Below are 22,969 nucleotides of genomic sequence, written 5' to 3'. Positions count from 1 at the left end.
TGAACAAGATAGGTTCTGTAAGTTTGTTCTTAAGTTGAATTTGTATGTAAGTCAGAACAGATACCTTTTTAAGTGTAACACACACACACACACAGACACATATGCATGGTTTGGATAGCATGATGAAAGGTTAACACCCCTGTGGTGTTTGTTTTGCTGTCTGTGCCCTTGTTCAGAAGATTTCACCTCACTTTCTGTCCCTGTGATAATTGGATGCTGAAAGATTTAGCTGGTTGTGGAAACAAGAATTGGTGAGAAAGGTTCAGCTGAAACACCTTTTCTCTATGATCACTCTTTCAGGAGTGAATTTCCCCTTCAGGGGGTAGAATTCTCTCACTTCCTGGTGTTTCACACCCTTTCTTAACAATGAGTCATTTGTAAGACATTTGTAACTTGGGGACTGCCTGTATATATAGAGACAGGGAGAGAACACCATGCCATGAGAACAAATAATGATAAAAGACACTGGCAAACATGTCCAAGCTGGAAAAAAACAACAACTCTACATTGCGGAGTTGTTGTGATATATTTTGACTTTCTGTGGAAAAGGGGATTTCAAGCTTTGGGGTTTCCTTGTGTTTTTGCTCATTTCACTCAATGTGCAGCTCCTGATACACAAAGCCTTCTGGTTTTAATAATAAATATTAATAAGAAATATAAATCATCCTAAGTTTCCTAGGGGAGACAGATAAAGGTAAAGGTTTCCCCCTGACATTAAGTCTAGTTGTGTCCGACTCTGGGGGTTGGTGCTCATCTCCATTTCCAAGCCAAAGAGCCCAGCATTGTCCATAGACACCTCCAAGGTCATGTGGCCAGCATGACTGCATGGAGCATCATTACCTTCCCACCGGAGCGGTACCTATTGATCTACTCCCATTTGCATGTTTTTGAACTGCTAGGTTGGCAGAAGCTGGGGCTAACAGCAGGAACTCACCCCACTCCCCAGATTTGAACCGTCAACCTTGCAATCAGCAAGTTCAGCAGCTCAGTGGTTTAACCCGCTGCGCCATCGGGGCCATCCTGGTGATATAGGAGGAATTATAAAGTTTTATATTATATATACAAATAAATCTATGAAGAGAAACTTCCAGATTTTCATGATTACAGAATAAGGATTACAGGAAAAACCACAGAACACAGATGAAAAGAAGAAATTCAGAGAACCCAAGAGAATGTGAACTTTTAATTTAAAAAAAAGAAAAGATTGCTACCATGAACTCTTTTGCAACACATTTTTAATAAGGAAAATGTTGAAGACTGCATAATACCCAAAACTTCAAACACTCCCAAGCATTATTTTTGATTACAGCAATTCATCAATGGTTTTTATCTTAAACAAAAGTCCAACCAGTAAATTTCCATTAAGGAGCAATATACAGTGAAGGAAAAGTGAGATAGAAATCTAATAATAATTTGAAGTATGTTGGCATTTAATGGAAATCTGCAAAATTCACATCTCAATGGTATTTGATTAAGATAAGCTCAATGGAGCATATATGGCTCTTTTCCTATTCACATTATCAACACAGCAATGCTGCAAGGTAGGCCAGGCTAAGAGTGCTCCCAGACAGCAATTTACTCATGGGGCCCAAAAAAGCAAATTGGGCTGTGGAGACGGACTCCACAAAGGAGGGTATGCTTCACTTTTACCTGAGGCATTGTTTGGACACCTCAGGTAAAAATTTGACAGGGCTCTGAGAGAGAGTAAATTACAACTTTCCCAAGCCTCAGGCCAGCACTCGAATCAATAAACTACAGCAACTCAAGACAGGTGTCTTATACCATCAGCTCTACCAGAAGACCATACATGGCCGGGCAAAAGACAAAGGTGATCGTGGTGATCCCATTCAACAAATTAATTTATTTTTCAATATATTCTATTACAGTATACATTAAATAATGTCTGGTGAAGAAATACATTCCCTTTAGCAAGAATTTTAATCGTCTGGGATTTTTGCTTATACAGTGTTAAGCCAATCTACTTCATCAACTTACAAGGCCTTCTGCATTCAAACATCTTCACTTTGCAGGAAAACATAAGAAAACCTGGGAGGGGAGGGGGTCCAGAATAAATTCTGTCTCCCATAGAAAATAACTGGGATGGCACACAAGAAGCCTACAAGCAGGTCTGACTCACTCACAGCTCTTCTTTAATTTCCTGGCATTCAAAGACATGCTGTTGTATACAGAACAGGAAAAGGCGAATGGGAAGAGGACTCGTTCAGCACCCCTTATTTAATAAGCCAGCTCTCAGTTAACATGAATAAAATTCTCTACCTTGACAAGGTTGCAGTTTGGGTGGTAAGGTTATTAAATTATAATAATGTCTCTAAATGCAAACCAGCAGTGGTACACTCATCTCATGAAGTCTGTTTTCACTGATGTTGTTGTGACTGCGCCTTCGGGGATTATGGTTGATGGGGATGGAATTCGAAGAGGAAGAAAAAACCCTCGTAATGAGGGTTCACTGGAGGAGTTGCGCAGGAAGCGACTTAGAGAGCTATATGGGGGATCTTCTGAGGAAGATTCAGATGGGGAGATGGATGCTGAGGAACAGGTGGTGGCTGGGGAAGCGGGCACTGAATGGGCACAGCCACCGGAGATGTCTGGGGATTTGGGGTCTATGGATACTTCTGAACCTGGGGTTTCTGCAGGAGCTGATCCCAATTGGGATGCTTGGAGAAGGGAGGATGGTTCTTTAAGTGTTCATGGGGCTAAGTGTGGGCAGGATGATTGGGACTCCGACGAATTGCTAGGTACTCCAGATCCACGAGCTCTAGCTGTGTGGAGCTCAGACTCTGAGTAGATTTGGGACACCTGGTGTTTGGGTGTGAGTGTTTGGTCACCCAGGAGGAAGGGGAATAAAATGGGAATGTTTGGCCACTGCACTTTGCGTGTGGCAAGGTGTTGCTGAGGCGCCATTGGGATCTCTGTGTTTCCATGAAGACTGGACTTGGACTATGATTTGAATCTGCTGTTATCACCTAGCTTGGCTCTCGCTGTGTCTTATCGTGGACCTGTTTTGGATGACTGCACCCTCTTCAGACCTTGGATCGGAATTTGACCTTGCTACTGCCTTCGCCCTGTGATTGATGACTACTATCGGCTTTTGACTCCTGGCTTGCTCTTTGGACACCGCTGTTATCTCCTGACCTGACCTTGGAATCCCGGACGACGTCTTTTCACCATCCTTTTGGAGCCTTCGGCTTTATCCACATTGTGGAAGCAGTCTACTGCATTCTTTGTTTGTTTGTTTGTTTCCTGACCAATTTGGTGTTTTCTTTTGGGAACTGTTCCTTTGAAAACTACAGAGCCGGCTGGCAGGGCTTGGACTCAGAAAGTGCAGTTTGCACTAAGTTTGTTTAGCTTTGTTTTTACCTGCTTGTGTTGCTGAATTATATTTTTGTTTGAACTGCTCTTGAAGCACTGATAGTGAAGTGTTTCAAGGTTTTTTCTGTGTTAACATTACCTTTTGGCTTATCTGCTGAATAAACTCTATTTTTGTTCGCTAATTGGCATCTGACTCTTGACAGATGTCACACATTTCTATTTGTCTTATTAATCTGAAGAATTACACCAAATATTGGATACAAGTCTAAAAGTAAAGAGCCAGTTGAAAAACCTGGAATAGTGGTGCTCTAGCTTTCAGGAACATATCTCTGTATAGAAGTTGTTGGAAACAAGCTGCACCCCCCTTTTCAAACCAGGCGACAGTTCTTCTTTATTAAGCATCATAGACCAGTTGATGCAGCTGAGCTTGGGGGCAACATGAATGGCTCCATGCAAGTCCAGGGCTCAGTATCATGTTGCAGAAACGTTCCAATGAATGTGACTAATACAGAACCCTTCATCATTTCAACAGAATTGACAATATGCAAATAATAATGTTTGGACTATGTAGGGTATATTACATTTGTGCAAAAAAAAAAAAAAGCACTGAGAATCTGCCTCTCAGTTCTTGAGTTTCCTGAATCATGAAGAGCCTTTGCTAAATGTGACATTCATCAGATGAAAAACTAATGAAGCTTAAATAGCTGTAAATGTCATGAAGCTGAACAGCAGCCTTGACAAGCTTAAAAGGACACCAACAGCTTAGCAGAAAGGTTCACACATTCTATGCAGTCACCTCCCCCCCCCCCCCCCCGCCTCTCCTTCTGGTGCTTAATTCAAGACTAATTCTAGTCCAGCTCAAGAAGCACTGCCTATCTGATGCACAGCTATATAATCACACACCAAGTAGAAAGAAACTACTGCAGCACTAACCCGTATCCTATCAACAGACAGGGCTGCCTCCAGGTCTAGACAGATGTCTGAATTCATGTACAAATCTTTATATGAACAGCTAAGCTACACTGGGAAGTCAAAGGAGGTGCTAGACTACCAGTAACAAATTATAGGAACAAAATGACAAAAGAGGGAAGACCCTTGGAATCAGGCGTGAGCTATTTTTCTCCCAAGGAATTCAATGTAATTCATCCAAAAGCTTCAAATGTAGTGCAAGAACTAGCCAACACATGATACTCTTAAGTTCACATTAGCAGGATAAACATTATGTCTAGGCAATGGTTACCAAATCTGGCTCTCCAGGTGTTGTTGAACTGCAACAATCAGAATCCTTGACCATTGATCGAGCTCGCTGGGGCCTTCTGGGAGGTGAAGTCCAACACCTTAAGAACCCAGGTTTGGAAAGCATTGCTCCTAGGTCTGGCTATGGCTTCCTAGCCAACATGGAGATTACTTGAAAATGCTATCCTCTGGCGATGTGATGCCATGCATGGTGTGATGTGACCAAACAGAGTGTAGAGAAATATGCTTCAGTGCAGCACTTTTAAAACTCATTGACAAGCAACATTAGGAACATTTGACCCTATTAGTCACCATCACTGCAAATAATACCTAGAGTACACATGGAGAGATAATAACACCTGAGAATCCTATGAGTTTACTTAGGAATGGACTGCATAGTATTCTTATCAGTGAAAGTTGCAGGGAGTTAAGACCATTGTTAGTGTGGAGGTGAATGCTTACCGGATTTAAGTCCAAAACTAAAGGATGTTGTGCATGGTGCAAAATCCTGTTTCCAAAACAAATTTAGCACCTTGGGAAGTTCATTAACAATTTGGATCAAACCCTATAGGGGATTCATTACCACACTGACATGGAAGCCACTCACCACCATTCTCACTTTACACAAAAGTCCTGATAATATGCAAGAATAGCTAGCTTGAAGCAGAGTTATAAACTCTGAATTGATCTTCAAGTGGTTCCCCTGACCTTCCAATTCCAAAGCTATCCAGGTGATGGAATGAAGAAGACTTTATTAGCCTAGAATAGCTTATCAACTTTATCTTGTCTGCCCCATTTATAGGTTTCTGATGGCAGTTGTGTCTTATGTTAGATTTCCTTATGTACATCTAGCTTACTTCAGGGCACTGTTTTCTGTTAAGGAAATACTGCCTGGGAACACAAGTACATTTAAAATGAGGTATGTATGTAATAAAACATAACATTATATGGTTTTCTTTGTGTGGAACTTGCTTCTTGGAAGTGTGCTCAGCATTACAGCCTTATAACTGTAAAATGTAAATTCAAATTTTCAAAGAAGTAACCTATTTTAAGAGCAAGAACGCTGTCTTCGTACCAATGTTTTCTTCAGATATTATTACCATCTCTTCCCCCTTTTGATAAAATAGGTAATATTGCTACATTCTGTGATGTATAATGGTTCATACAATGCCATCCATCACGTTTATAGTTACTACATACATTTAGAGAAATTCAGAGATTCCCCACTAGCTACAGAGCTTGCTAAAAAAACAGAAACAAAGAAAGAATAAACAAATACATCCATACTCCTTTGTACGTCTGTTTAATCACAGAAAATGTAATACAGATGATCTGAGTTTATAAAAATGCATCTAGTGTCCCTTATAATAAATGTTTGCAAAACCAGATGACTGTGAGAGATCTCCATATACCAGCCAAAAATACATAAACCTGCTCCTGGTTTGGAAGAGTTTAAATAACTCCCGGGGACTCCAGCTGCTTAGTCTTCTAAATGCCACAAGCAAGACAGGGTGGAGCTTCCCAGTTCAAAATCATAATCTGGCAGTTTGAACAGTTGCCCGGTTGTGGCCTCCAGACCTGGGAAAAGTCATTTTGGGGAACTATAAATCTTCTGGTGCCCATGATGAGTGACTTTGTAGTTGGAGCCTCCCAAAGCAAAATTTTCCAAGCTATGAGTCCCTGGTACAGTCATCTCTACAGAGCAAATGTCTTAGCTTTCCAATTTTGGGAAGTTCTTGTTCTGCTTTATATGACTTTTAATATGATGAAATTAGCTTCATGAATCAATGCGATTGAAACACCACCATTATTATAGCAAGCTATTTTGAAAGTAAGAAGGAAACACACTGGAATCAATTCCAGTAACTTTGTTTTTATGCACTTCCCATGACTCAAGTCTCATGTATTAAGCCAGCACAATGCAGTGTTGGACTTGGACTTCTGGAGATTAGGATCCAAATCCCTCCTCAGCCATAGAAACCTGCAAGTTACATGCTCACCTCCTAAGAGGAAGGCAATAACAACCCCCTCAGAACAAATCTTGCAAATAAAACATTGTGATAGGCAGGCAACTAGCCAGGATTTTGAGAGGATCTACCCTAGCAAACCTTTTGTATTGTTATCCCAATACCCCCATGCATATGATCATGATATGAGCATGGTGATCAGATCATGATATGAATAAACATAACAGTTTAAATAATACCAGTAAGGCCTTCTCGCAGACCACCCTGAGAATTTCATGGGGGAGGGGGCTGAAACCCCTCAAGTCCCCCGTCCCCCGTCCCCCGTATACATGCCTGGTGATAGGTTAACTTTAGGGTTGCTATTTGACTATACCATTGTATATAATGGGACTTAGGCATACACGAATTTTGGCATCACCACAATCTGTGTCACAGCACCAAAAGCTCAATCTCTTAAAAGGTGCAGCTTCAGAAACACGGTCAGCAAAATAACTAGACTGTCTTGCTCCCATGTTTCTTGCTCTCAGTAAGAAAATTTTATTCTGAAAAACCCAGAAGAGGTAGAAAAAATGCAGAGAACAGGAGCTCCAGGGGTGCCTACGAAATATAGAGACCCTGAGCAGTGACAATACATTGGCTTTTATAGTTTCACACAATACTGTGCCACTTTTGGGTGTTATGCAATCAGGCAATTTCACACCATGGTCCATGTCCCCACCCAGCAGCCTTCCCCTGCCCAGTTCTTATCAATAGGAACTGTTCATCCCAACCCAACACATGCAAAGCGAGTGCTGATGTCAATAGGCAGGGGAGGGTCCAGCAAGATTCTGGCTTATGAAGGCCATCTACCCTGTTTCCCCAAAAATAAGACATCCCCTGAAAATAAGACCTAGTAGAGATTTTGCTGAATTGCTAAATATAAGGCTTCCCTTGAAAGTAAGACCTGACAAAGTTTTTGTTTGGAAGCATGCCAGCTGAACAGAACACCAGAGCGTGCAGGATCAGTAAACGTACGTACCATAGATTGTTTTACATGGAAATAATGGTAGTAACAAGAAATTATTGATAGGATTAACAGTTTGTCTAGCTATGCTGGTTTATGATGACAACTACTGTACAGTATATAATAAATGTTCTTTTTTTTTGTTCAACAATAAATGTGAATTCTTCTTCATGGAAAAATAAGACATCCCCTGAAAATAAGACCTAGCGCATCTTTGGGAGCAAGAATTAATATAAGACACTGTCTTATTTTCGGGGAAACACAGTATGTCCAGCAGAGTGGCTTATGGGTGCTCACACTGGTTTCCACAGAAGGTCCTGAAACCAAAGCCCAATGGATAACAAGATTCACCATATTTATCCAGTGGTTAGTATATAAGAGTTTTAAGGTGCAATCATATAGACACTTAATTAGCAAAAAGGCTTTCAACCTAAGCCTACAGTGCTCATTTTAAACATAGAAATATCATTTTGTGCAATTTGTTATTATGTGCCATTTTAACAAGTTGAGCCATTGGTTCCTTAAAGGACATTTGTATAACATTCTTGGTCACTGCCTTTTGTAATCACAGGCAGTTATGCAATGTTCTTGGTCATTTTCTTGTCTAGCAAGTGGTAAACTGAGTTGAATGCTTTGAGGCATAGTACTTCTCTGAAAAATATTTCAGACAAAATTAAATTAGATCCTTAGAGGGAAAAACTGCTTTTGGCAACACTGTTCCCCTTGCTTCCCCAGGCCTCTTATTTGGGGGCTCTTGCTCAACAGTGCCACTTAATTTCAGCTCCAAAGAAAACAGAGGAGGATCTGGAAAGGATGACACTGTACTGAAGGAAGAATGCTCTTTTCCAGCTGTCTCGGAAGTAACCTCAAACAATAGAAGAGGGGTTGCAGTCCAAGCTGGAACATTGTCTCCAGCAATCAACTTTTTTCACAAAACTGTCTAATCTCCTAGAGCCATCCGGCGTCATGATCTTCCTCTTCTCCCCACCAAGCTCATCATTTTCTATTTGTGTAATGAGGGTCATGTGCCTTGTGTTGTGGCCTCCTCGCATCTTTCTTTGAGATGAAATGCCATCAAGTGAGAAAATGCTAACCCATTATGACAGCTTTACCTCTTATTCCAGCTTTTTAGTGGCGTGCATTGGGTGGCTCTAGTAAGGGTCCTTCGGCTTTGTTAGTTCTGCTCACTGCCTACAAATTAATCAGTTGGGTTAGACGATGATTATTTTCTGAGGCTGGGACAGCGAAAGGCCTTGATACATCTGCCTTTCCACACGTTCTAGAAATCCACAGGGCAGCATATTGTGGGAACACATCATAAGAATAAGAACTTATGCAAACTATATAGTTGCTGTTGCTATATCTTGTTTCTACACTAACTTTGTGGACACCAACTTGCTACACAGATCAGGTAACTTTATGCATGTTATAGTAAGCACTGAAATATAGCCTTCAGCTCTTGGTATTCATTGGTGGTCTTCCATCCCAACACTAACCACAGCTGACCATGCTTACAAGATATGACCTTTTGTTCACTTACTAGTGTTGGGTTTCTATTTCTGGTATCACAAATATACCTTAGGCAGATAATGGGAGCATTTTATATTTTGCCTTTGCCTGATAATATGACTTCGTTTCCTTGTACAAACTAAGGACCTAAAAGTCATGTGCTGTACTGGTCACCTGCCTTTATATCCTTTTAGAGACTGGGGCACAGCACCTTTTCTTATTTTTTCATTTTGGTTTGTGATTTTGTTTGACTTCCCTAAGATATGTGTGTATGTGTATGAGTGTGTCCCATATCCTGCCTTTAGTGAGACTATATGTACCAAACAGAAGTCACTTATGGTTATGTTTTATTCAAAGATCAGTTGTAAATGGAACACCGCAGCCTGATGTGGGGGAGAAAATTGGCCTCTCCAGACTCCACAGTTACCCACCTCTGCCTAATGTAGCATGTTGACCCTTCCCATTCACTGTTTGTGCTTCTGCAGGTATTTGTGCAATCTGCTAAAGAAAAGAACAAATGCTGAACTGCCATTTGCTGCTTAGAAAGTGCCAGTTGGTGCAACAGGAGTTTTTGTATCAAGAATTCAATTTAATCTGATCTGGACTTCGGCCCAGAATGAACAAATGCAAGAGGAAACCTGAGTGTTCTTCCAGCTATTATGAGAACAACTGAAGATAAAATAAGGTTTGCTTAAACCTCATTATGGATTGTATCTTATTCATAGCAAAGAAGAGCAGTCAGTAAAAAATGTGCTGGCTGGGTTAACTGTCTTGCTCCCATGTCCTTTCCTCTCCCTTTCTTCTATTCTTTGACTGTAAATAAGAATACGAAATAGGGTGCTCTATGGGGCTGGTTCAGAGCATTTTCCTGGCTGAGGCAAAGGACACACTCATTCCATACCATTTACAGATGTTCATTTGGCTGAGACATTCAAGTGAAATGGCCAAGCAAGTGTTACATGTACTCTTAATACCTATCACGTCAGTTCTTCCTGTTGATAAGGCCATCATTGGTTTTCTGGCTAGTGGCTACTAAGACCTTTTTCTGCATCTGCTTTGCAATCTTTGTACATATTACATTAACCACAAATTAAACAATGTTCTTGATTCTTATTTTGCTGGAGTGTTCCGTCCCCCAGGACGATGGTTTGCCTTACCTATTGGTCGTTTGTTTATTTTCCCTCCTTTACATTTTGTTTGAGCCTCTGGCTGCAAAAGCCTAGGAAAAGTGGCTTGGAATCTGCAAGAGCTGGCTGCAGTTTTCTTTGCAGTGATTGGTCAAAGAGTGCAACATCTTAGGACCGCCCTTTTTACCAGGGTCTAGTCTCCATTTTAGAGTTTCATTCTGGCTATAGTCTTCCAACGTGCTGGAGCTGTGCAAGGCTAACTGGGACAAATCATCCTCAAAATCAGGCCAATCTAAGCCTATCCAAATTAGATAAGTATTGAATTATATTGATCTGGAATAGGAAATCTAGTTAGAGGAGCAGAGTTATTCCATCGCTTCTAGAACTAATCTTTGCTGTAAAGATAGGGAAGGAAAGAGTTTCTCCTTCTAATATAGGCAGCGTGATTAGGGTATAGTGGTTTTATAATCACTTTTGCCTTCTGGAACCAGGGATAATTCTGTGACTAAAACCTATAGAAATTTGTTTCATTTTCTGCAACTTTAAGATCTGTGCCAGGTTTACAACCTTGTATGAATAAACATCCTTTTTTGAAGTTATCCAGACTCAGTCGTTCAATATCTATAGGACAGCTTATAGGGATTTGCAGTTCGCCCGGATAAAGGACAGCACGTTTCAGTTTTATAGTTTTTTATTGTCCGGCGGACGGCACAGTTTTGAGGTAGATCAGCGGTTTTTCCGCTTGAGGTAGCTTGCACAGCCTATAGTTTTTTATAGTTTAGGAAGTTTAGTATAGGCCGCGGCTTTTCCGCCTGAGCTCAGTCTGCATACCTAAAGACTCTACCAGCGTCTGAGGCAGTGGAGCCCGCTCTCAGACCTGAAGGAGTCAAATAGTGGGGCTCTATTTCCTTGCTATTTGGCTCGCGTGTGCGCACGTGGCCCAGTGGCTTTCTGGGTTTGCACAGGCTGTGCAGTTCCCAGCAACGTCCAGGGCTCCCTCGGCGGTAGACCTCGAGCCGCGGAGCACCAGCGACAGTTCTTTGGCTGGCTCTGAGGCGTGAAGCCCACCAGAACCAGGCTAGAACCTGGACAGGCCTGGCAACGCTGCTGCGAGTTCGGCCGGAGCACTCGGCCGGCTTCGACCTGCCTCATGGTCCGGCGGTGGTGACCTGCCTCATCGTCCTGCGGTGGTGACCTGCCTCATGGTCCGGCGGTGGTGACCTGCCTCATCGTCCTGCGGTGGTGACCTGCCTCATCGTCCTGCGGTGGTGACCTGCCTCATCGTCCTGCGGTGGTGACCTGCCTCATTGACCTGCGGCGGTGACCTGCCTCATCGTCCTGCGGTGGTGACCTGCCTCATCGTCCTGCGGTGGTGACCTGCCTCATCGTCCCGCGGTGGTGACCTGCCTCATCGTCCTGCGGTGGTGACCTGCCTCATCGACCTGCGGTGGTGACCTCCCTTCACAGCGGGGAGGAGGCGTCTCTTCTCTCCTCCTTTCCAAAGCCAGCCTCGGTGCTCCTTCGGCGGCAGGCCTCGAGCCGCAGAGCACGAGGTGCTTGAAAATTTGGCGAAGTCGCCATTTTGGCAGTTTACGTCACTCGGGCAAGGGAGGTATCAAGTGGCAAGTTGCTGTCAGTTGACATTTTGCAGCTTGCCCACCAAAGTCTGGCGCCAAAGGTCACAATCTTTGTAAAGTATAGTTACTTAGTGATATATATTGCTATGGTTAAGTGCTGTGAATTGTATTATATATTGAATTTGCTTTTATTGTAAATTTACTTGCAGGTATATTGCATTTGCCTTTGTTGTAAATTTACTTGCTATTAAGAATACATAATGTCTATGCAATTTCAAGATGATACAGATGGTATACCTCCTTCTGAGGCTGAAAGTAGGAATGAAAGGCCCCAAAGGATAAAGCACCCTTCAGCCAAAATGCTAGCCCATCTAATAGACGAAAAGGAGCTCCTCCATGTGAGGTTAGGTTCGGCATGGGAGCGAATTGTAACATTGATGGTCAGAATTGAGAGCTTGGGTATTACAAGGGTGCCATCCATATTACAGACAGACCTTGAAGAGACCTTCGGTCTCTGGAGGGGTTTGGTGTCTAAGATAGTCCAGGTCCTCGAGCGCATTAACGCCAAGGATTCAGAGTTAGAAATAGTGAGTGTCTTAGCTGACACTAATGAGAAAGAAAATAAGGTGAGGGCAATTCTAGATGCCTTGGAATTTAGTTCTCCACCTGTTAATCTAAGGTCTGAGCCAAAAGGAAATCAGTCTTCCTTATGCAGCCATGAGACCAATCTTTTAAAATCACCTGCTGTGGCACTTAGTCTTAAGTCTAACCGCTCTAGCCAGGTACCTAAACTAAGGGAGTGTGCATCATCTAAACATAGCCACTCTAGCAAGTCTTCTGCTGCTGGGAGTGCCATCTCTTCCCTAGCTGCCTTGCACATTAAGGAGGCTGCACGTCTAGAGCTAAAGAGCAAGGTAGCGGGGGCGGAGGCTGATGCTAAGGCAGCTGATCTCACCCTTCCCTTTAAAGAAGAAGAGCAACGACTGCAAATAGAACAGGCCCGTAGACAAAGCGAAATGCAAATAGAACAGGCCCGTAGACAAAGCGAAATGCAAATGGAACAGGTCCAAAGACAAAGCGAAATGCAAATAGAACAGGCTCGTATAGAGATGCTTAGAATAAAGATGGATGCCGCAGCCAAAAGGGTAAGGGCTGAGACTTTGGCCAAGGCCCTAATTGAGCCACTCACAGAAGAAAATGTAAGCCAGTTACCAATACAGGATCCTTCTGCCAAAGTGTTTGCGCACCTTGGCAGCATGAACAGCCAGTTTTCGGATGAGGAACAGGAAGACTTCTCTCCTTACCCAGAGCAGGGCCCCAAAGTCACGTTTGAGTTTCCTGCAGAGCAGAGCGTCATAGCAGGGAGCTCACCCTTGCTCGAGCTACCTGTGCCTCCTGCTAAAACCCTAGGTCAGTCAATCAGGGCCCCAAGGCCGAGCGCTAGTTGGCCCCTACAGACAGCTGCACAGGGAACCATCGATTCGTCAGTGGTCGATGTCATCCCTCCAAGAGGCCAAAGGTTGACGCAAGGTACACGGTGGGAGTCCACTCCACAACAGCAAACTCCTCAATTGTTCCCTTCGACGCCAGAGTCCCAGCTTGTCTCCATCATCAGAAGCCCCAGAAGAGATCTTAAGGACAAGGGTGTCGAAAAGTTTTCGGACAAGCCTGAGGAATTTCTTCTCTGGAAGGCCACCTTCCAGAGAGCAATCAGAGACTTAAAGTTATTGCCTGAGGAAGAACTGACTCTTCTGGCTGCATGGTTGGGCCCAGCCTCATCCTCACAAGTTAAGAAGATCTACGCAGCCCACGTAGCCGATCCCGACAAAGCCCTGGAAAAGGCCTGGGCCAGGTTGCAGCAGAGGTATGGGGCCAGCACAGAGATTGAAGCATCTCTTATGGACAAGCTCCAAAGGTTCCCAGCTTTAAAACTCAAAGACTTCAAACTCTTGTGGGACCTCAGCGATCTCCTTGCGGAATTAGAGTCGGCCAAGGAGAATCCAGAACTGCCCGGTTTGAAGTGCCTCGATCAGCACCTGTCCCAGAGGCAGATCTTGACCAAGCTGCCCTTCACTTTGCAAGAATGCTGGGGACAGGAGGTCTTCAACTACAAGGAGGCCCACTCCCAGGCATACCCTCCATTTTCTCATTTGGTCCAGTTCATCACCAGGGCAGCCAGAGAAAGGAATGATCCACAGACGGGCCTCCCCACCTTATACCAAGGGACCCAGCCAGAGAAGGCACCTGAAGTGGACAAGAAACCACCTAGAGAGGCCAATAGACCTGTCAGCGTAAAGGCAGTCGAAACTCAACTCAAGACTGACGAACCCAGGTCGGAGGTAAAAGAGTTGCTTTGCCCTATTCACCAAAAGCCTCACAGCTTGGCCAACTGCAGGGAGTTTAGTAGAAAGACATACAAAGAAAGGCAACAGCTAGTTCAAAAGCAGGGAATCTGCTTTAGATGCTGTGGAGCAACTCCACACTTTGCATCCAACTGCAAAGAAAACATCAAGTGTGAGAAATGCAACAGCCTCAAGCATTGCACCGCAATGCACAACTCCAATATCATCTCCCACCCCAAAGAGAACGCTTCACCAAAAGAAAAGTCAGCAGTCGAAGACACCGACAAGCCAGCCGCACCAGAGATGCAGGTGGAAGTTTCAGCAGTCGCCTGTACAGAGCTGTGTTCTGACTCGCACCAGTACAGAGTTTGTCATCCTATCTGCCTAGCGGATGTATATCCAGCCAAGAGCCCTTGGCTTAGAAAGAGACTCTATGTGGCCCTGGATTCACAGAGCGACGCCTCCCTGGCTACTCCAGAGTTCTTCCGCATGTTTGACCTTAAAACCAAGATGGTCGACTACACTATGACTACGTGTGCAGGAAAAAAGAAGTTGCAGGGTCGCATAGCATCTGGCTTCGTTGTCTCCTCTTGCGACCAGAAGAGACAGTTCAAGTTGCCAGACCTGATTGAGTGTTCCTCTATTCCCCGGAACAAAAGGCAGATTGTCACCAGAGAAGTTGTGGAGGCTCATCCACACTTGCGAAGGCTAAAGAATGCTATACCAGCCTTTCGGCCAGATGTGGACATTGCCCTTTTGCTTGGCTCGGACTGCCCGAGCTTGTTCTGTGTGAACGACCAAGTTAAAGGACCTCCAGGTGCACCTATCGCACAACAATTGCCATTAGGCTGGACAGTCATAGGCCCAGTGTGCATAAACAAGATGCACCCACCATCGTCGTTGGACTCCAATCAAGCACAGGTGCTTAAAGGTGGACGTCCTACACTTGTGCGCAGTTGCCTAAGTCATATCTCAGTCTACTGCCAAGCAATAACTCCAGAGTATTCCTCCATCTTCAAAGTCTCTGAGAGAGACGAAGCCACAGCGCTCTCGAAAGATGAGCAAAGGTTTTCGGACATTATGAATGCTCAAGTCTCACGAAGTGCAGAGGTGAAAGCCTGCAAATCAACCACAGAAATCAAGATGGGCCAAAGATCTTACCTGGAACTACACCGCTTTGAGCATTTTTTAGAGTGGCGCAGTCCTCTTAGAGCAGTTGCTAGGCTCATACATCGCTTAGTCTGCAAAGATAGTCAGCCTTTGCCAGTTCAGGACATGCTAAAGGCTAAGGGAGTAATACTCAGGTCAGTTCAGAGGCATGAGTTTAGTCAAGAAACAGCCAGGTTAGAACAAGGGCTTAACACCCCCAGCCGGAGTTTCTTGTGTGAGCTGAACCCATTTCTGGATAAAGAGGGCATTTTAAGAGTGGGTGAGAGGTTAGCTAAGGCTAAACTCAAAGTGTGTATAAAGAACCCTATCATTGTACCCCCCAATAGCCATATTGCTTTGTTGTTGGTTCGTCACTACCATGAGAAAATTCATCATCAAGGTAGAACTCTAACTGAGGCAGCCCTTAGAAATGAAAGCCTGTGGGTGATAAATGCTAAAAGTTTGGTCAGCAGTGTTATTTTCAAATGTGTCAAATGTCGGCGACTCAGACGAAACTGTCAAAGTCAGTTGATGGCAGAACTACCTCAGGATAGGACTTTGACAGACCCACCCTTTTCCCATGTGGGAATCGATGTGTTTGGTCCTTGGGAAATTGTTACCAGAAAAACCAGGGGTGGTGTTGTAAATAATAAAAGATGGGCGGTTTTGTTTACTTGTTTGTCAAAACGAACTGTCTATATTGAGGTCATAGAGGGAATGGACACTTCATCATTCATAAACGCATTGAAAAGGTTCATAGCCCTCAGAGGGCCAATTAAGTCAATTCGGTCGGACTGTGGCACCAATTTTGCATGTGCAGACCTTAGCCAACCACTTCTGGAAGAGGTGGAAGGCCGAATACTTAAGCCAGCTTCCAACCAGAAGACTCTGGCAAACCCCAAAGGACAATGCCAAGGTGGGAAACCTTGTGTTGCCAAAGGACAAAGACTTGCCCCGCTATGCCTGGCCTATGGGCATTATACTAAAGACCTTTCCTTGCCCTGACGGTAAGGTTAGAAAAGTTCAAGTAAAGACTCATAGTAAGGACAAAATGTCTGTCCTGGACAGACCAATTAGTGACCTCGTGTTGCTTATTGGAGATGTTTAAAGTTTTATACTGTTGTATTGTTGTGTATACAAAGGTGTTTGTATGTTTTTGATTGGTAAATTCCCACATCCTGGGAATTTAGCGGGGAGTGTTCCGTCCCCCAGGACGATGGTTTGCCTTACCTATTGGTCGTTTGTTTATTTTCCCTCCTTTACATTTTGTTTGAGCCTCTGGCTGCAAAAGCCTAGGAAAAGTGGCTTGGAATCTGCAAGAGCTGGCTGCAGTTTTCTTTGCAGTGATTGGTCAAAGAGTGCAACATCTTAGGACCGCCCTTTTTACCAGGGTCTAGTCTCCATTTTAGAGTTTCATTCTGGCTATAGTCTTCCAACGTGCTGGAGCTGTGCAAGGCTAACTGGGACAAATCATCCTCAAAATCAGGCCAATCTAAGCCTATCCAAATTAGATAAGTATTGAATTATATTGATCTGGAATAGGAAATCTAGTTAGAGGAGCAGAGTTATTCCATCGCTTCTAGAACTAATCTTTGCTGTAAAGATAGGGAAGGAAAGAGTTTCTCCTTCTAATATAGGCAGCGTGATTAGGGTATAGTGGTTTTATAATCACTTTTGCCTTCTGGAACCAGGGATAATTCTGTGACTAAAACCTATAGAAATTTGTTTCATTTTCTGCAACTTTAAGATCTGTGCCAGGTTTACAACCTTGTATGAATAAACATCCTTTTTTGAAGTTATCCAGACTCAGTCGTTCAATATCTATAGGACAGCTTATAGGGATTTGCAGTTCGCCCGGATAAAGGACAGCACGTTTCAGTTTTATAGTTTTTTATTGTCCGGCGGACGGCACAAGAGTGTTTCGGTATGTGTTTGACAAGTTATTTGTTTTAACATCATTGCAAATGGTTGAGAAGACTGCATGCACTCACAGGTCTTTCTATTTGCCTTTACTAATAGAAATGAAACTCATTGAGAAAATGTTTGAAGTACAATGTGGGTCAGCCTTGCCATATTTACTCATGGTACAATGGCATGTTACAGAGATGGATACATGGAAATACACAAATGCATTTGTGCCTCATAATACTTTTCCACAGTACTAGCATCTGGGATAGATTACTTATTCCTGCAAATCAGGTTCGATATTCCGCTGGAATATCTTTATAGGTGTACCAAAGGGAGTAAAATTTTGTCAAGATGGGTGTACTGCAATATGTAAACATGGATTTGCTCAGTGCTGTAATGTATATTGAAAAATGTAGAGCTATACACTCTCATATAAACAGTGCCTATGTGCTTAAATACTGGGGATGTGTGGGTTTTTTCCCCCTTCAAATCTGGTGATCCAATGGTATACACTAAGGATGCTGAAAAGGGTCAGTGTTTGTGATTTCTGACTTCCTGGACTGATATGAGGATCAGAATATAATTATTCATCATCTAACTTCCTCAATATTTCAGTGTCCTCCAAAGGTATCAAAATGCTTTAAATAATTTTTCAGAGAGAAAGAGAGAGAGAAATTAGAAACGAGCATATAACTACATATTTTGGCAAGGATTAAAAATAAATGCCACATTCATGTTGAAACAGGATGAGACAGACTTATAAATGAACAAATGTAGACTAGAAATAGACTGATTTGCCCTTGTGTACCAGCGCCAAAAGCTTAATTCTGCATTGCTGGATATGTAATTTAGCACTGAAGTAGAAGCAATGGTATTAATATGTGCTTCTTGGGGTGGGGTGGGGGGGTTTACACAGGATTCTGAATAACATTGGTTTGGTAAAATCTTATCTGAACAAAATGTCTCGGAGTCTTCACTCCCAAAAAAAGCTAATGATTTTGCTAATTTTAAACACAGATATATTTACATGCATGACAGATTTTAAAGAGCTGGTAGACTGCAATTGACACTTCGTTGAGAGGTAAGGATCGGGCCCATTAAATTATTATTAATGTGAAAATGACTTATATGTCTATATCAGGGGTCTCCAAACTAAGGCCTGTGGGCTGGATGCCCCCTCCTTCAGTTTTAGACTTAGGCACATCCAAAGTCTGAAATGACTTGAAAACGAAATGTTATCGAGCCAAAATTTAGGGGTTCTCCTCTGAATTAGGGAGACTCAATGCCTTCCGGTTGCAGGTTCGAAGATCCTGGCAAGCGGGAGGCTCTACAGATCAATTTGCCCCATTCTCCCAATAATCTCACCCTAGAGCCGTGAAGAGAGATGACCGAGTTGATATTTATTCAAGTCAGCTGACGCGGATGTCAAAACGCAATCATTCGGCGAAATGACATGCCCAATAATACAGTGCAGCAATTTTTATAAGCAAAAGGACAGGCGGAAAGATTCAAATTTCCCTCCCCGCCTCCCCCCACCCAGCCCCACTCTGATTGGCTCTGGACTGAGTGGCGCAGAATCCCACCCAATCAGATGGCTTCCTACAGTCTAGCATCTCTGCCAATCAGAGGCGAGGAGGCGGGCTGATCTGTGAACAATGGATGGCAAAAAGGGTCCAATATGCAAAAAGGAAACACCGAGGACACAACAACAACAATCCTAATTAACCTGACTATCTCATTGGCCAGAAGCAGGCCCACACTTCCCATTGAAATCCTGATAGGTTTATGTGGGTTAAAATTGTTTTTATTTTTGAATATTGTATTGTTGTTGTTGTTTTTTGCACTACAGATAAAACAAGTGCAGTGCACAGAGGAACTTGTTTGTATTTTTTTAAAATGATAATTCGGCCTCTCAACAGTCTGAAGGATTATGGACCGGCCCTCTGCTTAAAAAGTTTGAGGACCCCTGGTCTATATGCTGACTCTGGGTCCTGCCATTTCCCACTTCAGTGTCCAGCATTGTTGTCATTATATGTGTTGCATATATTCATACTAAAGCTGTTGTAACCTTAAGGTTCCACTGCAGTTGTCCTTTTTAAAAATCACTTTTCATTGTATACCATCAAAGCATTTCTGAGGTGACCCTGTCACGGGGGTTTCTAGATAAGGTTTGTTCAGAACGGGTTTGCCATTGCCTTCTGAGGCTGAGAAAATGTGACTTGCCCAATATCAACCAATGTGTATTCATGGTCAACTGGAAAGTCACACGCTAGTCTCCAGAAATGTAGTCCAATGCTCAAACCACTACATCATACCGGCTCTCTGTGACCAGCTTTAGAGATTGTTAAACCATGGTTCCCCAGTATTTATACTAATTGTTTGTACTGTCATCATTATGATTCAACAAACACCAGTACTGAGGGTGTAAGGACAAGAGGCAAGGAGGGTATGTGCAAATACACAACATGAGTGATTTATTTGAGATCATTGTAACCCACCTAAATCTTTGTGAGAGCTGCCATATTTGTAAGCATTGATCATGTACACACAATAGCTAGGTGTTTCCAGGACTACCTGTATGTCACTTTGTAAGGAAAGGAACAAAAATATATGATGGCTTGATAAAAACAGCATTGTATTTTAACTTTCCAAAATGGTTCTATGATGCACTCAATTTAATTTTTTGAATTATTGCCATCTGACAGACAGTACAGGGTGACAAAGACAAGGACAAACAGACTGAAAGATAGTTTTTATCCTAAAGCTGTGGCTATGTTGAACTCTGTGGCATTGGGGGCTGTGGTGTATGTGTGTGTGTGTGTGTGTGAAGGGATGGAAGTGTTTGTTTTGTGGTGTGTGGGGGGGGGGAGGCATGTAATTTTGTTGTGCAATAGCACAATGACAAATAAAGCTATTCTATTCTATCCTGGGACCTGTCTCGGTTTTTACCGGAAGCATCCAAATGACATCTCCGGTAAAAATGAATTGCGTAATTCAAAATGAATTACTTGGGAACAAACCAATTAAATTAAGGTCCAGATCTTAAGCTAAGAGCCGGGTCTTATCAGATGTGGGCCTTGTGGAGACAGGACCCAGGGAACACACCACCACTTCCCCAAGCCCCTAATTTACCCCCAAAGTAAAGTAAAAAGTACCTGGCTGCCATAAGCTCCTCCATCCACCCTGCCCCATGCATCATTTCTTCACACCAGGAGGGCGTGAGGAGAGAACCTATGACAGCCTGATACTTTTAACTTTACTTTTAGGGGAAAATTGAGGGCTTTGGGGTGGCTGCATGCTATCATGATTTTAATTGAGATCGCATATAGCCAGCCTGCCCCCCCCCCCCCCCGGAAATCCCAGGATTTTTGGGTGACATGGGGACTGACGTCTGTGTCAAAGCATTTTTTTAAAACCTGATTTGATGCAGTTTTTAGTCCTATTTGGAAGCACCCTTGGGGACATGGTATAGGAGTAGAAATGTTTCGGAGTAACATTGTTTCGTGCTGTAAAACAAAACCAAAAAAGGTGGTGTCTCACATGCCATGGTGATAATTTGGGGGTTCCATTATACAGCTTTATGACTCAAGGCGTGGCTTAATAGAGGATTCCTGTCTTATGCTCAAGCTTAACCTGTTTCTGTTGCAATGCCAAAGAACATAATTCATAGCACTGGTTAAAACTGAGCCTCTTCCTTGGCTTTGCATAGAGAGGAATAACCCACCCATCACTTTATTTATACTCCACTAGACTGGAACTGAGGCAATTTTTAAAAGCTAGAAAATGGCAATAGAAACAGACATGGTTAAAAGACCACAAGAGGTTGAGATTAAAACAGTATTAAACTACCAACAGAAATAAAGCCATATAAAATATTACTTTAAAACAAAGCTTTTTAAAAAGCACAGGACTGTGAAAAGCCTTTCTCTTGTTCACAGTCTTTGGGACAAATCTTTGAGCTCCCCATCCCTTCCCTTCCATATGGCTAAACAGTTGAATGGAGAGTACTTTTTGCCCAACTTTTTTTTCTGAATCTGATGATGAAGTTGTGATGTTTCAAATCTTCTTGTGGTCATAAATACACACTGTGTCTGCTTGGGCTAAGGCTAGACAGTGTAATCCAAACAACTAAAAATAATATTTGCAGCCAGAAGGCCTTCTATATCACCCAAAATTGCTTGAAGAGCGGAAGACCTGGTGTTTGGAATTAAATGATTGTAAAGCCGTCCCTGAGTTACAAACATCTGATTTACAAATGACTCATAGTTAAGAGCAGGGGTGAAACAGTAGGAAGTGAGAGAAATCTACCCGTAGGAAGGGAAATGCACTCCTGAAAGAGTTATCATGGGGAAAAGGTGTTGACACTGAAACTTTATCACCAATCAAAAAATTGAAAATCCCCATTTAATATAATAACCTTCCTGACCTCAAATCAGTTCCAGGCATGGCAATCTGATCACTCAGTCCTCCCAAACCAGTTTCAAACTGGATTATAGTCTCAGTGCAGAAGCATTTTGAGTCAATTGACCTGTAATGTGGACTTCCTCCTTTCCTACTAGCTTCAATTTATTGAGCATTATAGTTTTTTTCAATGCCATATCATCCCATCTTTTTTTTCTTCTTCAGTAGTATTTATCATGTCAAACCATTTTTAAAATCCAGGAAATGCTTTATCCAATATGACTTTTGTATCTGCTTGCATTTCTCTGCATATGAACAGTTGAGAGGTCAGCTTTCCTGCCTTCATCATATTTATGATTCTTACATTCTTTAATTCAATATAGCCAGTGCATGAGGCAGGAATTTAAATATCTGTCAAGCTTAAAAGCAGGCAGGGAGGGGCAAAAGGCGGGTGAAAGTCATGAAAGAATCCCAGTGCAAGACATTTAGGCTATGGCCTCATTATTAATGCATGTATTTTTAAAAATGAGTTTTAGCCCAAAAGCTCGCTGTCCATGTCACTTTAACGCTCTTTGATGGCCGATATCAAACGAACAAGTGCTGCAGGCGATCTGTGTATGGAGGCAGGGAAAGGGCACTCTGGGTTTCCAGTCATACCGATTATAGCTCTGACACTTTAATTGATTCCCTTACTGCACAATAAAAAGGGTGAGTTACTTTATTCATAATGTTTAAAAGAGAGAGAAAGAGTGCCATAATTGTGTGACTGGAGCCTTAGCCTTTATCAAAGCGGTCTTGGAATATAGAAAATATTTGCTCATTTTGTTTGAAAAAATGCCAACAAAATCCAGAGAACCAGCCTGTAGAACATAATTAGAAAATATTTCTTATCACAAGTGTCTGAAGAATTTATTGGGAATATTGAGTGGGAAAGCAAGAGACATTGAACTGGATGGTTTCAGTGTTTCCACCACTGCTAGTCATTCTTCCTCCCTTCCTGTCACTCCCAAGGGATCAAACGTTTGGCAAGCAATTACATTTTCAAGAAATAGCCAATGGGGCAGTCTGACCACACATACTTTCAGTCCTGAGAACATCGTTCCCTAAATATGACCCAAAATATTTCATTCCCAATTTAATTTCTCTTTCTCTCACATGCTTTCACTCAGTCACTCTTTCACACACACAGGGCACACATACAACCTTGTCTAGAGGAGTGTTTCGTTTTGTTTTAACATTCCCATATCTGAACAGAAATTTAGGCTGGCTACACACTGCCCTATATCCCAGGATCTAATCCCAGTTTATCTGCATTGAACTGGATTATACGAATCTACACTGCCAGATAATCTGGGCTAAACAGATAATCTGGGACCAGATCCTGGGATATAGGGCAGTGTAGATCCAGTCTTAGGTAGGA

The 22,969-nt window shown here is 42.7% G+C and overlaps 1 protein-coding gene across 1 annotated transcript in view; it reads right to left on the bottom strand.

Moving 5' to 3' along the window:
- Window positions 1–22,969, bottom strand: part of neurl1b (neuralized E3 ubiquitin protein ligase 1B) — a 276,316-nt gene that overhangs the window by 233,872 nt on the left and 19,475 nt on the right. The gene's annotated exons all lie outside the window — the stretch shown is intronic.

This window comes from Anolis carolinensis, chromosome 2 (genome assembly GCF_035594765.1).
Source record: "Anolis carolinensis isolate JA03-04 chromosome 2, rAnoCar3.1.pri, whole genome shotgun sequence".
NCBI lineage: Eukaryota > Metazoa > Chordata > Lepidosauria > Squamata > Dactyloidae > Anolis > Anolis carolinensis.
Note: the sequence above shows the minus strand (reverse complement) of the source record. Positions and strands in the feature narration are given on the sequence as shown.